Source organism: Lynx rufus, unplaced genomic scaffold (genome assembly GCF_022079265.1).
Source record: "Lynx rufus isolate CCGP_SWC_20201006 ecotype Redwood Valley unplaced genomic scaffold, mLynRuf1.p SCAF_7, whole genome shotgun sequence".
NCBI lineage: Eukaryota > Metazoa > Chordata > Mammalia > Carnivora > Felidae > Lynx > Lynx rufus.
This window is the reverse complement of record NW_025814889.1, coordinates 140,356,931-140,372,899: the sequence shown is the minus strand read 5'-3', so window position 1 is coordinate 140,372,899 and position 15,969 is coordinate 140,356,931.

Genomic DNA, 15,969 nt, shown 5'->3' with positions numbered 1-15,969 from the left:
TAATTTGCTTTCTGGAGCTAAATGGTGTATCAGAGGAGACAGCGGTCACGGGAGACCCAACATGCTCTTGGCGAATACTGGATTATCCCACTATCAGAAATGAGCTGCAGAGAGGCAGGTGTGACTGGTTAAAACAGAAAGTGATTTTAGTCGGTCAGGTCCATCTAAGCACAGCGCGCGGGGCGGGCGCCGTGGTCTGTGTCCCCGGCGAGGCGCACTCGCTCGCGGGGTCCGCGTGGGGGCATCGCCGGCCACGGTCCGCGGGGCTGTGTCCTCCGCCGGCTGGGCCCCTCTCAGGGCGCGCCGCAGTGTCCGTGGGGCGGACGCGCCCGCCAGGGCCGCCCTCCGCGCCCCGCCGGGGCCCCCGGCACGTCTCGGCCCCCGTGTCCCCCAGTCGGACCCAGGGACTCGGACGGTGAGGGTGAGTCCACGTTAAAATAGATTTGCTCTTTGGTCTATTGAGTAAATACTGAAAGGGTAAGAAAATAAAAGCGATTCGGACAGTCTGGGGCACAAGGAGAGGCCAGTCCTGCCCCGGGCCCGGCGCCACCCTTCTTCCCGGGCTGGTGAGGCCAGGCTCCCGCGGACGCCCAGCGCTGCCCCCGCTGTGTCCCAGGCCGGGCTCCTCGCTGCCGCGGACACACTCAGCTCAGAACGCCAGGGAAGTGGGCTGTCCTTGGCAGGCTACAGAGAAACGGACGGTGGGCGGGTGGCAGAGAACAGGTGGTGCCCACGGCGGACAGAGGGCCGTGGCTGAGGCGTGGACTCTCCAGGGAGCCAAGGCCACTCCCGGGGCCCCTCTGGGGCTGCGTTTGTCAGGAGACCTGAGGAACAGAGAGAAGAGAGTGTCAGCCCGCAGACACCAAGGGTCCCGGTCGGGAAGGAAGGAGCCCAGGGCACGCCCGCCAGGCTGGCCTCGGGCGCGGTGCAGTGCGCATCACGGACGCCCGTCCTTGTCCCTCCCCTGGCTCAAACCAGCGTACTTTCTCCGGGACATAACATCAGACTTCAGGTCTACGCCTGCCACAGGGAGTCGCTCTGGGAAGCACCGTCCTTCCTCTGTGTCCCTGGTGGGGACCCCCACCCCCGCGCCGGGCGTGACCGCAGGCTCCCGCCCTGAGCACTGCTAGCCAAGGGCACGGCCTGTGCTGGACGGCAGTTTGGCTCTGAGCCCCGCCCACCCGTTTCCCTAATGCCGTCTGGCGCTGTTCCGTGCACACAGCAGGTGTTGCCTAATTGCGTGGCGACAAGTGATGGTAATGAAGCGTCGCAGGCCCGCGGAGCCTCTGGGAGGCCAGAGGTGGGCGGGATGCAAGCCCCTGGTTGGTGACGCCCCTGCATCCCAGAGTCCCAGCAAACATGTCAGGCTGAGCACGCTCACGGCCACAAAATGTGAGGTGATGCTCGCAAGCCACGGCTGTGGTGTGGGGAAAATGCCACCCTTAAAGCAGCAAAGGCAGAGAAGTGGGGGGCACGGGGGTCTCCCTAGACCGACACAGCCTCACACCACTGGACCTGCGGCCAGATGCCTGGTCCCAGGTCGTCCCAAATCCCCACGTGGCCCCTGTCTCCCTTGTCCCCCAAGGTGGCCCCAGGCCCAGGCAGGGACCCTGGGGCTCTGGTCAGGCACTCAGGGGCTGTCCCGCCCTGTGCAGCCTCCCCGCAGGGGCCCCCAGGCAGGGGACGGGACACAGGACAGAGTGACGGCCGGGGTGGGGAGGCTGTCAGCCATCCCAGCTCAGCCTTCTCTCTCCACGCAGAGGCACCCCCGCCTCCGGCTGGCCCCCATCTGCACCCCACCTGCCTGAGGCCCCCACCACACTCCCGCCCAACCCTGCCCGCCCCACAGGCCCCTGCCCCACCCCCGCTGGCCGCACCACGGCCTCTTAGCCTTCCCTCAAATTCTCAGTCCCACCAGGCTGGGCACGAGCGGTCCTTGCTCGTGGGGACCCTCTCCCCAGGTCCCCCTGCGGAGAAGCCCATCCTGACGGCGCCACCTGGAGTCGACCGTGCCCCGGCTGCTTACGCGGTAGGTGTGGGGGGGCCGTCCTCAGGCCGGCCACGCCCCACCCGTCACCCCTGAGGTGACATGGCTGCAGGGAGCCGTCCCGGGACAGAACAGACGGTCTCCCGGGGACAGGTCAGGCTGCACCTGGCGCCCTCGGCGCCCCAGGCACTCCAGATCCCCCACAGCGACCCCGTCCTCCCCCGGAGGCCAAGGGCCCCTCTTCTCACTGACGGAGGCCGTGGCCAGAAGGGAGCAGGGCAGGGCCGGCGGGGCCTGGTCCCCACGAGCCACCGAGGGCGGGCGGCTCGTTTCTGCAACAAAACCTGGCAAAGCGTCTGGACCCTCCCCTGTGCCCGCTCCACCCCCACCAGCGCCCTCTGGGGTCTTACAGCTTCCTGCCCAGGCTCCCCCCGCCCCCGCCCCAGGCAGAGCGGAATCGGCGTGGGATCTGCGAGCACTGGGGGAACAGGGAGCTGTTGGCTCTCATCCGGGATCGCGGCCGCCGGAACCACGGGAACAGAGGTGACTGACGGGGGTGCGGCCTGACCCAGACCCAGGCCCACACGCAATGCGGCCGTGGAGCCCTGGCGGGGCAGGGGGGGTGGGGGAGGTGTCATCAGCTGGGCCCCCTGAGGGTCGGCTGAGCCCCAGCTACACATCTGCGTCCTCCCACCGAGGTCCTGGACAGCAGAGGAGGGCGAGGGTGTGACCACCGGAGGTCAGCGACCCCTGAGTGCTTCAGGATCCACGCCTGAAATGGACCCCGGGGGCTCGGGTGGCGGGGACCCCAGGTCCCCCACGGTCTGCCTGTGCGGGGTCCTGCAGACGGGGGGCTCCTTGGGGTCATGAATACAGATGGCAGGCGGCGGCCGGAAGCTTTAGAAATCCGACAATTAAACCACATGAGCACTTGGTCGCATCTTTGCAACCAAAACGTATTGCTTTAATTGTCAAGATTCACTCTGTTCCCTGGAGCTCTTCTGGGGCCTGTGCCTCGGTCCCGTCCTTCAGCAGCTGTGTCCCCGCGCTTTCCAGAGAGGAAAACGAGACGGGTCTTGAGACAACGTGCCCCCTGAGGCTTGTCCTGCCGTCCGCTCCCCCCCCCCCCCCCGGGGCCGCCCTTGGCTCCCCAATCCCCTGCGTCACATCCAGGCCCTCCCCCTGCCTCCCAGAGCCCCCAGCACTTTGCGGGACCCTCGCCTGGCCGGGGTTCCTCCCCCCGCTGCCCGGGACGTGCCCCCACCGTCCAGCCAGGCCAGGGAGGGCTGATGCAGACGCCTCGGGCACAAACCCTCACTGGCCCCCCAGGGCTCAACCGAGGAAAGTCTGTCTACTTTTCTGTTTCTCATTCACGGGACAACGGGGAAGGGCAAGCACGTAAACAACGAAATTCCACCGGCGTTTCCACATCCAAAGGTAAGTATTTGGAAAATTCCAGCCCATCTCCTTCCCCAGTGCAGTGGTGTGCACACGGGGGGGTGGGGAGCTAACTCCACGTGGCCCACGAGGCAGAAATGCCAGGTCCTCCGCGGGGCTGGAGGGGGAATCCCTCACCGTCTCCCGCGACACTGGGTGAGACCCTCCGTCTAGATGCGGTTCCTCTCTCTTTGCTCACGGCGCCCGCGCCCTCCCCACGAGGCTGGGGGGGCACCACGCGGGCCAGCGCTGCGGCGAGGAGGCCGTGCCCCGTACAGCCGGACCCGTGTCACTTAACCTTCCCAAGGCCACGGCCTCAACCCCCACACGCTGCCCCCTGCCAGCCACAGGGACACCAGGCACGGTCAGCGCTGTCGTTCGCTCCTTGGAAATCAAAGCCGGCCCCTCCCACTGACCCAGGAGCAAAGCCCCCGGTGCACACGTTCTGTCCCCGCAGGCCCCACGTCCACCAGCACACTCAGCCGGCCTCCCGTCAGGGTCACGAACTCCAGGGCTTTAGCGCCTCCAGGCCTGTGAGCTGGGGCGCTGCCCAGCCCCGGGCACCCCGCTCCCCCGGCCCTGCTTCCTCAGCATAAAACGGGAATCGGGTGCCCTTGCCACAGGGCCCAGGAGGGGGTGACCTCCCTCCTCGGGGGCCTGGGGGTGGTCAGTGCCGGGTTCCGAGGCCAGGACGTCTGGAGCGTCACGCACGTGCTCTCCCCTGACAGCTCGGCCTCGGTGTTCCCCACGGACGGGAGAGGGCGTTCACCGCAGCTGTGGGCTGGGGCCTGCCCACCGTCACCGGGCGGGGCCACCAGGGCCGCGCCAGGTGGACACCTGGCCGTCGGGGTCGCTGGTGAGGCGGCAGGAGCAGGGCCTGGGAACCCACAGACTCGGAAGGCAGACGGTGGTCTCGGGAGCCGGGTCTCTGCAGCCCAGCTGCCCTCCTCCAGGCCGGCTGCCCTGATCTCGGGCGTCTGGGGACCACCTGACAACACAACCTGCTGTGAGCAGGGGACATGCCTCCTCCCAGAAGCTCGTGCCGCTCGCTCGCTCGCTCATTAGCCACGGATTTCAGAGAACGCTGCCGCTGGTCTCCAGCACTCCCCCACACACGGATGTTTTCATCACTGCAGTGGCTCTGAAGACGCCAGGGATCCGGAACCCGTGCACCACACGAGGCCCCAGGCAGAGGGGGGCCGCTGTCCCGCCCCGGGTGACAAGGCCTGGGGCCCCGGGCCATCACACGGCACGCCGGCCCTGCAGAGCTGAAGGATGGGCTTCGTCTCCCGGAGAGGGCGTCCCGGGGTGGGGGGGGGGGTGTCCTCCTGGCAGAGAGCCCGGGGTGGCGGGTGGGGGTCCCGCCCGAGGGTGAGGCCGCGTCCGACCCGGGCCGGGCAAGGCTTCCCTGTCCTGCTGTCACGTCAACGCTGGCGACCCAGGGCTCTCCGCGGAACGCCCCGCCTCATCTACCTCTGCTGAGCACAGAGGGAGGCGGCCCCTCGAGGATGATGCAACCCTCAGGCCCCGCGTCTCCGGAGGGTGTGCCCCAGGCCAGCCCTTGGGCCGCGAAGCTCGATGCAGGACCCCCAGAGCACGGCCTCCGACCAAGCGCGGGGCCGGCTGCGGTGGGGGCGCTGTGCGGCCACCAGCTCACACACCAGCCTGTCCCTCCCACAGCTGGGGCCGGGCCTCGTGTCCGCTGTGAGACAGGACCCAGGCAGCACCTGGCTGGCAGGGCGTGTTGAGAATTCCGGGGCCGGACTTAAGCACCGGCCCTGGCGCAGGAGGGCAGCCCGTCGGCACGAGAGCCAAGGACCCGGGGACGGTGTCGGGAGCCACCCCAGCCCGCCCTGCCCTCCACCGATAAGTCTTCGCGACTCTACTGTCTAGGGCCTGACAGTTCCCTCCCTCAGCAGTTTGCACCCCGAGGCCTGTCCTGGGTCCCCACACGTCTGTCTGTCTGTCTGTGCAGACCGACCGGCATCATCCGGTTTCTCAGCAGCTGTGCCCCGTGCCGGCTCCCCTCCCTCGGCCACAGGCCCCCACCCACCACTGCCGGCCGTGCTCCTGTCTGCCTCCGCGTCGCCTGGCCACGGGCCTCCCCCCACCCCGGCCTCACGTGCCGTGCCCCTGGGTGGACTGGGGGACGGACGGCGAGCACGGCGGAGCTGAGGTGTCCCCAGCCTCTGTCCTGCTCAGGCCAGGCTTCCCTGGGCTCTTGGAGAGAGAAGCCTGAGCCCAGCACGTCTGGGCAGAGCAGAGGCGGGCGTGGCTTTCCTCCTCAGTGAGCATCTCTCCTCCTTCTGCCTCCGGGCACAGGGCCGAGGGCAGCACGCAGAGGGCACCTGCACGAGGGCCAGTCCGGCGCGAGGCCTTTGTCGTCAAGAGCCCCAGTCCCCTTCCCCACCATGTGCCTGGCCCCCAGAGACGGACGGGTGGGGTGGCCTGACCCCCACAAAGTCCCGGCCCGGCCCACAGCTGGTGATGGCCACCAGCTCCTCCCTAGGCCTGGTGACAGGGACTGAGTTGCAGTCAGAGCTGCGGTGATGGGTCCGGCGGGCCCGGAGGCAGGGTCCTCGCAGGTGTGGGCAGAAGCCAGCAGGGCGCTCCCGGCCCTGGGGGGGAAGCGAGAAGCGTGTCCAGCTCAGGAACCTTAGGTGGAGGCCCCTCTCGGGACCTCCCAGGGCTCCCGGCTCGTGGCCTGTGCGGGTGGCCACAGCTCAACCAAAAGCTGACGTGTGGGGGCCTCTGCCTGCGGCAGGACATTGCTGGGCCCGGGGAGCGGCCTCACTGGCCTCTGGCTCCCTTCCTCGGGAACGCCCGCTTCTGTCACACCCTGAGGTCGGCCGGCCCACACAGGGGACCCCGGGGGAACCCTCCTGCTGTCCTGGCCGGCTGCCCCCTCCCCTGGGGCCCGCACAGCTGAGCTCCAGTGACCACATGGGCTCCCACCTGCTCGGGGACACGTGGAGCTGGTGAGCCCCGGGCTTGGAGGGACCGAGAGGGCCATCGGACCGTCAGGCTGCAGGGAGAGTCCCCTGTGAATAGCCCCGCCTCTCGAGAGCGGGTCCGTCCTGGGGGGCCCCCCTCACCCGCACACTCGAGGGCTCAGGACTCGGCACCTGGGTCAGCGGGCTGGGGCCCTGCGGCCGTGACACCCCTGCCCTGGGGAAGCGTCCCGAGTGGGTGGTTCCTGTGCCCCCTCGGCAGCAGGAAGATGCTCACGGACAGGCCACCTGCGCGCGGTGCCTTGTCAGCTTGCGGGCCGGGATGGTGCTGTGGGGCCACCAGAGCCCCATCCGGGGGGTCGTTCCGCCCACCCCGGAAAGTTCTCTGCGGTGACAGGCAGGTTTCCCTCAGTACTCGGTCGTCTAAAAAACATGACAGAACTTTCCAGCCCGAGTCCAAGGCGCAGCATTTTCTGTTCCTCATTAAAAGCTTGTGTTTGACGCGAGGTCAGGACCAGGCACCTGTACTCAAGAACGCGCCGTTCTGGATTGAGAGCCCCGAACAAAAGGTCCTAATAAACAGCAGACACGCAGACACCGTGAGACACGGAGGCGACGGCAGCCTGCCTGGATAGAGGCTCGGAAAGAGCTGTTGCCATGGGGAAGATAAAGACATAAGCAAGGAAGAAGCTTCTGGAAAGGCCACGCGTCATCCCGCCGGGTCCCGCCACCCGTGCATGGTTTCCTCTCCGGGACTGTTCCCTGAAGCTGTATGGCCAGTCCACACACAAGGAAGACCCCATGTTCTCCCCAAACCCAGGCTCATCAGAGTGACCGGACTGGCCGTGGCTTGCCCGACGTGGCTGACGGCAGCTCCTTGGGGTCACCGAGTGGGTTGGCGACCTCAGAGCAGCCCCCGCATCCTCCGTCCCGACGTGTGAGCGGCACAGGCGTGTCTGGGCCGGGCGAGGCGCGCTCCATGCACCCTGCGGTGGGTCCCCGGGTGTGGGCTCACCGGGTCCACCCCTGTCCGTCCTTCCTCTCAGCCTGCGACTCACCGCGTCCCGGGCTCACTCTGCAGGGCGCTGGGTGGGTCCCAGCAGACGTGAGGTCCTGCCTGGCTCTTCGGGGAGGTGAGGCTCTGACACCGGTCAGGAGGCTGATCGGCCTGGGGGGCCGGGCGGGGAGCCCCCTGAGCACGGGCCTGGCCACAGGGATGGAGACGCGAACTGAGACGGTCCCCTTAGATGACAGGCTCGGAGGCCCCTCCTGCTCCTGCTCTAGAATGAGGCTAGACCACGTGGCCACCACACGTGTCCTGGGGCCACGGCCGGACCACTGCTTCCCAGGGTCTCTTAGCACCAGGTCGGGGCTCGCGTCCAGGGTCTTGGCACTGCTCGGCTGTTTGTGATCTAAGCACCCTAGGTTACTTCGGCGCTGCCTGCCTCAGTTTCCCCAGGTGTAAACACATCCCCACCTCCCCACTTCCTGTTTATAAACCATCAGACCAAGTCTGACGGAGCCAGCACCAGACAACTGCCTCTAACACTGAAAGGGAGAACAACTGAGGTTTTAGGGTCCCCCGAGCAGGTGGTGAAGAGCCCAGCCCTCTACCCAAAACGGTTTCTGCTCGTCCTGCGGCTGTGTGTGCAACTCGCTCTTTCCTCATCGGGGCGGGGTGGGGGCGGCCCCGGGGGCTGATGGGGGGGGGGTGGGGGCGGCCCCGGGGGCTGACGGGGGGGGGGGTGGGGGCGGCCCCGGGGGCTGACTGGGGGGGGGGCGGGGGCGGCCCCCGGGGGCTGACGGGGGGGGGGGTGGGGGCGGCCCCGGGGGCTGACTGGGGGGGGGCGGGGGCGGCCCCCGGGGGCTGACGGGGGGGGGGGGTGGGGGCGGCCCCGGGGGCTGATCTCTCAGGCCCCAGAGCACCTGGACGCTGCCTCCAACACATCCTGGGTGAGGTTCCTGAAGGCCCCGTTTCTGCTCTGAGCATCCGCATGTCTCCGGGCCCCCTGCCCCCCCCCCCCCGCTCACCTGTGCCCCCTCCCTCTTCACATCAGCTCCGAGCAAGCCCCCCGCGGGCCGACCCTCTACTGCCCACATCCTCCGCTACCAGGCGTGTTCCCCGAGGCAAGACCTGTGCTCATGGGGACACATTCCTTGTGTATTTCCGGAGCCGCAGACGGCCTGGCACGCGCTGTGTGTGTCCAGGGAGGGAGGGAAGGAAGGACGGAAGGAAGGACGGAAGGAAGGACGGAAGGAGGGAGGGAGGAAGCATTCCCAGAAGCTGATGGACCCGGATCTGTGGGCAAACCGCCAGTGTCCGCACGGCCGAGCGATCCCGGGCCGGGCTCTGGGCTGGGGGACAGAACGTGCTCGTAAGGCACGGGCTTTGGAGCCGGTCTGCCCAGGTATGAAGGGAGCCTGTGAGCTGGGCCCCCTTCTTAACCTCCCTGGGGGATGAGGCCGACATCCGCCTCAGGGGCTTGGGGGTACCGGGGCGGGGTGGGGGGCGGAGCCACGGTGGGAGGAGCCTCAGAGAAGGGCCCCGGAGCCTGCAGGTGCTCTCAGACACACCCACCGTCAGGCCCCCGCCCTCGGCGCTCTGGGTCCCTGCGCCCTTCTCTGTGACACTGGGACAGGACGGGTCTCCCCACCAGTGTGGGGTGTGGTTCTGGTTTGTTTGCTTTTAAGAAAAAACACGCAGTTTCATTTTAAGAGTTTCGCGTAAGCCAGAGGACGGGGGTGGGCCATGGCGAGGACACAAGCCGCGGTGACACGGACCCAGCAGCCGCCGTCTGGATGGGAGGGGCGGTACCAGCGACCCGACAGCCGACAGCCGACACCGCAGGCCGGGTGGCTCCAACCACAGACCCTCATCCTCTCTCGGCCGGAGCCGCGTGGGGATCCAGGCGTGGGCGGGGCTGGTCTCTCCTGAGGCCCCTCTCCGTGGCGTGTGGACGCCGACCCTTCCCCGTGTCCTCGTGCGGCCTTTCTCTGCATGTGTGGACCCTGTGTCCCTTCTCACCAGGACACGGGTCCTGAGGGATCAGGGCCCCGCCCGCTGACCTCACACGACCCTAATGTAAACGCTCGACTTTGAACCCACAGCTGCTCGGGCAGATCTGACCCTCGGGTCCGAGTGATGGGAAGCTTCTCAGCTGGTGTCACCCACGCAGGGATTTCGGAAGCACATCACTCTTGCCTTTTGTGCCCCACACGGGTCTGGGCTCGGTGGCCTGCCAGCCGGATGGTCTGACTGAATCCTGACCTCTCGGAGCCTCAGTTTCCCCGCCGGTGAGGTGATGACGACGTCCAGGGTGGGGGTGAGGCTGGGGGTCCATCCAAGTGCCGGGGGCGGGGCCCTCGCCGGCTCCGGTGACCGAGGAAACCTCCCGGACGTCGGTTGGAGAAGCCCCAGGACAGACTGGACTCAGCCCGGGTTCCAAGGCTGCTGGTGTCACCTCTACATGGAGGACACGAGCCGTGGCTCCGGGCCCGCTCACGTCCCAGCAGCCACGCGCGCAGACCCCCGAGCCCCGAGCGGGCCGAGGAGCTGGCCGTGCACCTGACGGAGGCGGCAAAGACACGGCTTCCCCGGGCGGCTCTCAGGTCTGGAGGCCAACGTGCGACCGGGGCTTAGGGGGCGAGGACCAGGGGCCACCCCGCCGCGGCCGAGGGGAGACGTGGCCCTTGGGGGCCTCCTCTCCCCTCTCCCTCCACCTGCAGAGGCAGTGGCCAGCATCTCCCCCGCTGCCCTCCCACGGCCGCTCCCCTGCCGCCCCCTACAAGGACATCTGTGGCCGCACGTGGAGCCCCCCCGACGATCCCCACCCCACGGCCCCCGCTTCAGATCACGTCTGCAAAGTGCCCCCTGGCTTCTAAGGCCACGTTCCAGGCCCCGGAGCAGGACCTGAAAGTGTCTGGGGGCCGTGGGTCAGATCGTCACAAACACTCACTAATTCCAGAAAGAAACCTCCTTCCCGGAGTGGTCAGGAGGACGGGCCCTTCCTCCTCTGTCCCTGCAGGGGCAGCAGAGGGCCTCCCACAGGAGAGGCTGGACGAGAGGCCGGGCTCCCTGCTGCTGGTGCACGGCTGCCCCTCGGGCGACGGGGCGGGTGTAAGGGGGGCTGCACAGCTGCCCCCGACCAGGATGAGGTCCGGACTCTCCCTTCCCTCTGGACCTTCCCCACGGGGTCATCCTCAGCCCCACATCTGGTCGTCGGGCTCCACACGATGAAGCTCGTGGGCCCGTGTGTTTATGAACCGAATCCCGAGTCTGGGATATCCGTGACACCTGACCCCGTGGAGGGGGCACGACCCTTCCCAGAGGAGCCCGTCTCCCTCATGCAGAACACAGAGCGCCTGGGATCCCGCAGCGGCTGGGTGGGGTCTGAGGACACCGCCCCGGGGAAGGAGGTGCCCCAGCGTCCCCGGGGCCGAGCCAGGGGGCCTGCCCTGCCCAGGTCACCCTGCTGGGACAAGCTGCTGCTTCTAGGACGGTCGGCCCCTCCTCCACCTCTACTGCTCATCAGCCACGGTCCGGCGGTGCTTGGTGGGATTTGCTGACCACCCTGGGATGACGACGACGCTGCTGTCTGGCTATTGCGGGAGCAGTTAGGAGACACAGAGTGAAGCCTGTCATCCCCCCGAACCCACAACCCACAAGGGCACACGCTAGCCCCCCTGCTCTCTGTGAAATGTCCCCTCAATCAGGGGGGCCCCCGTGAGGACACATAACGCACTGGACTCTGACCCGGGCTCAGGGCCTCCGGCCGGTGCTGGCTGCGCCCTCGCTGAGGCGGTTCAGAAGGTTCTGTGCTCTGCACAGGGGAGCCCGGGTGGGGGCTGAGCCCGACAGGCTGGGGGCCGCCTGTCCTGGCCCGGCGACCTCACAGCACATCCCTGCTGCCTACTAAGCAGCGTGAAGCGGTCAGTGCCCCTTGTGACCGGAGAGAGCAGCTGGGCACTGTGTGGTCATTCCCGCAGCTTGGGGATGGGCCCGGGGAGCCAACGGGCCTGTTCCCCATCTGCAAGGCCCCTGAGCCACCCAGCTCTCCCCGGGCCTGAGGAGGTGGGCCGCGAATTGAGCTCCTCGCTGAGCAGAGCAGGATCTGGGAAGAGGTGGGAGGGCTGCGGGCAGCCTAGACGGGGGAGGGGTCGCCGAGACTCTCCGAGAGTCAGCATGTTTGGTGCTAATCAGACTCCCACTGGCAGAACAGCCCAGGCGTCCCAGGACAGGCGCGGGGGCAGGTCCCCAGGGCTGGCTGATTCAGCACCCGCCTGCTGAGGACACAGATCGCGGATTGCGGTGACTGAACTGAACCCTGTGGGGCAGGGGGGTGGGGTGGGGGGCGGTGGTGGTGCTGGGAGGCGTGCACGGCAAATACCAGGCAGAGACAGCGCACAGAGATGGCGGGAAAGCAAGCACACGCAGAGGACGGCGCCACCACGAACCCCTCTCCCCAGGTCTGTCTCAATGTGTGTCTTTTTCAGTCATTCTGCTCCCAAGCAGGGAGTCTGAGATCAGAGTCACCTCGGGGTGCACGTGGATTGCTGCAGACACCTAAGCCGTGTCACCCCTCGGAACACCTGCTGCTCAGCCCGGCCACAAACACGGAAGCGGTCAGCTGCTCTAGCCGGGGCCTCGGGGGAACGCAGGCTGGCAGTGATTGCGCAGCCCTTCTGTGCCATGAGGCAGAGAGCCGGGGGAAGAAGTGGGGCGGGTGGTGCCAGGGCCGCACCTGGGAAGGAGTGTGTCCTTCCCTTCAACTTCTACAGCGAGAGCCAGAAGGAGTCTCGGACTCACGTTACCTCCCGCAGCTGAGAGGTGGAGGAACATGAATTCACTGCTCAGCTAAACAGTGTAGCTTCTCTCTCTAGAAAATAAGACCTTTTTGAATCTCATATGGGAAAACTAGATTTCTTTCTTTACAGCGGCTTATTTCCTTCCTTTCCTCATAGCTGTCTTTCTTGGGGTCCATCTCCCTGGAGAAGTTTCTAGAAAGTCTGATCCAGCTGGATCCTAGCTCAGACGGGCTCTCGGGAGCTGACTTGGTAGATACCAGTCTGCTATTTCTATTGAGTGGCCGCTGCTATAGGAAAGCCACGCTTTCTCCTCCTTGGGGAGGGCACCCACGCATCACGGGGCCCCTGGTTTGGGGTCACGGTCACCACGGACACTAGCATCCGTTTCTAAGACTAAGACAAGGGCGGCTGGGAAGGCGAGACCTTGATCGAAGGAGAGGGTGGTGAGGAGGGTTTTGTGCCTTTGAGGCAGAGTCACAGCTGAGCCTTGGGCTCTGACCCCACGTTTGCTCACCAGGCCCTTACGGAGCGACCAGCCGCTGTGCCCCGGAAATACCAGGGTGCTGCGTGACCGGGAGCCTCACTGGCTCCTAGGGCCCCCCCGGCTTTTCTGTGACGAGGACCCCATTTTATTTTAACGTTTATTTATTTTTGAGACAGAGAGAGACAGAGCATGAGCGGGGGAGGGGCAGAGAGAGAGGGAGACACAGAGTCGGAAGCAGGTTCCAGGCTCCGAGCTGTCGGCACAGAGCCCGACGCGGGGCTCGAACCCACGAACCGCGAGATCATGACCTGAGCCAAAGTCGGATGCTCAACCGACTGAGCCACCCAGGCGCCCTGAGGACCCCACTTGAGAGAGCTACAAAGAGATGGGGGGCCGATTACCTGCCCAGTGGACACAGACCCCCCACGGACACGCGGAAAAGAACACCAGTGTAGGTGTGTGCAGAGGTGTGGCTGTGTGTACACGTGAGAGTGTGTGTGCAGGCGGGGTGGGCGTGTGGCTGTGTGTGCACATTGGACGCGCCTGCCCCCCTCCCCCCCCCCCGCCCTGGAGGGTCTTTGCGGGGCCATCCTGACTGTGGGCTCAGATTTGGTGGGAGGTGCTCACAGGGTCCAGGACCCATGGCAACAGCGGCCTCCCCTGGCGAGTGCAGGGCGTGGGCCACCCCAGCCCGGTGGCTTTCAGCCTCTCTCACTGTGTCCCTGCCCCGTCTGGTCTATCTGTACTTGGTCCTGAGCCCTCGCAGGCTGCTGGGGACCAGCTACAGGGCAGGTCTGAGTGGCGCTCCCCATCTTCTTCTGTGGCTGGACACCCCCACGGGGGACGTCTCTGGGGCTCGCAGACCCGGCCACAGCTCTCCTGGTGCCAGGCAGGTTTCCACGGCCCGCCTTTCCCTTCCTTCTGGGGCCACAGATGAGCCCCCGTCCTCTCCCCTCGTGTGTCCCAGGCAGGTCTTTGCCCAGAAAAGTCTCCACACTGGGGCCTCTCTGTTGCCCTCCCTGCAGAGCTCAGGAAAGGCACTCAGCAACCCACAGCCTCAGTTTCTACATCCACTAAATGGGACTCTGAAAAGGCACTGGCCAGACAGTTTCTGCAGGGGCACGATCCCCCCTCGTCATGCAGCAGTGGAAATGGGAACGGTCGGTTGTCCAAGGAGCTACTCAAGATCGCACGACACACTTATCCGCGCACGTGCGGCAACACTGAGGTCGTTCTTGAGTCGGCCTGCGGGCTCCTCGTCTGGGCTCTCGTGCGCGCACAGGGCCCCCTGAATAAATAAAGGGAGGCTCTCCCTTAGGTCCCAAATAGAGGTGTCACCGTGCGCAGCGGTCTACAAGGAAGCCTGTTCCGCCCTGAAAAAGCCCCAGCCTCAGCCCAGCCTCCCGCGTCTCAGGGAATCGCTCCCACCCAGCCTGAGCCCTCGGAGCCCACGGGCGGCTCACTCCCCAGCCCGCGAGGGCCACTGGCAAGGTGCCAAAAGCCAGCACAGCCCGGGGCTGCGGGCACGCGGGATGCCACATGAGGCGCAGAGAGAGACGGCTCTAAATCCGGAAGGATCCTGCGTCCACGGTTTCGTTGGCTGTTTAAGTTCTCACTGCTTTTTACAAACGGAAAGCAAAAGGCACAGATGGTGCCAATGCAAGAAAGTCGGCAGGGATGCCATGAGTGGGGCCCGCCCGGTGTCCCCCCAGGGCCCCAGGCGACACAGGGACCCGCCCGGTGACCCCCCAGGGCCCCAGGCGACACAGGGACCCCGCCCGGTGACCCCCCCAGGGCCCCAGGCGACACAGGGACCCGCCCGGTGACCCCCCCAGGGCCCCAGGCGACACAGGGACCCGCCCGGTGACCCCCCCAGGGCCCCAGGCGACACAGGGACCCGCCCGGTGACCCCCCCAGGGCCCCAGGCGACACAGGGACCCGCCCGGTGACCCCCCCAGGGCCCCAGGCGACACAGGGACCCGCCCGGTGACCCCCCCAGGGCCCCAGGCGACACAGGGACCCGCCCGGTGACCCCCCCAGGGCCCCAGGTGACACAGGGACCCGCCCGGTGACCTCCCAGGGCCCCAGGTGACACAGGGATCCACCCAGTGATCTCACGTGGCCCCAGGTGACACAGGGGCTGGGACGGCTGTGGTCCACCAGTGGGCCCGCCCGGGCAAACGCCCACCTGGGAGGTGGCACTGGGGCCCACACGGCTGGAATGCCCCAGTGAGATCTGGTCATGCAGGTCACAGAGGTCACACGCGGGGGGGGAGGTGGTTCAGATGCTCGGGTTCCCACTGAGAGTCTCTCCGAGATCTGAGAAGTCACGGCGACATTGGCGGAAGCTCCCTGCTGCCCCCTCCCCAGCCTGCCCTCTCCCCTGAGAGCAGGGGCCCGTCCGGCCCTGGCAGAACCCACAGGGACCGCCCCGGACTCATGACCATGTGCTGGGCTCCTCGTGGGTCTCCAACACGACCGCCCCCGACCCCTTCCACGGAGGGGCGTGTGGAGACCTCGTCTGCTCTGGGAGGACCCCCTCTGTCGGCCTCTAGCAGGCAGGTGAGGGCCCTCCATCCTGAGCCAGGCTCTGGCCCGCAGACCCCGCAGGGGCGCCCCACTCTGTCTGTTCTGCTGTGCGTCACCGTCCCGCTAACGCTGCATTAAGGAAGGTGATGGCTCCACTCGGTCCTCTCGAGGCCGGGACCCTCTCGAGGCCGGGAGCCTCCCGCCCAGGTACAGCCCGGCTCCTTCAGGGAGGCGTCCCCACTGGGTGAGGACCCCAGGCTGAGACTGACCCCGAGTGCCCTCGGGGCTCCTGCCGAGTCCAGCTCTGCCCACGACTCCCGGGAGGACCCGATGCCCCCTCACTGCCTCCATGCGCCCACTCCCTGTGCCCGTGCGGCCAGGGCAGGGCCACCAGCTGGGTCCGGTCACCGCCACCTCCTTGCTGGCAGGGAGACCGACTGGGCTTCGAGCTCCCTAAAGTCTCGGGTCTTTTACGACAGCCCAGGTTGCCAGGCGGCCTTCCGAAGGGGGGCGTTGACAATCCAGGGCGAGGTCTGCAGCCTGGACACCCGCCCTCTGTCCCCGCCCCCCCCCCAACGGCAGCGCCGGCTTTGAGGTCCTTCCCTCGCCTGCGCTAACCGGGCGGCTGCCCCTGCCAGCCCCACACCGGACCCCAGCCGGCACGGGGGCATGGCGGCCTCGGCCACCTGCCGCGAGCAGCAGACCCGTGGCCCACGTTCACAGGCAGGTGGCACCTAGGAGACGCAGAGATGACAGAGCGGGCGGGTGGCGCACTT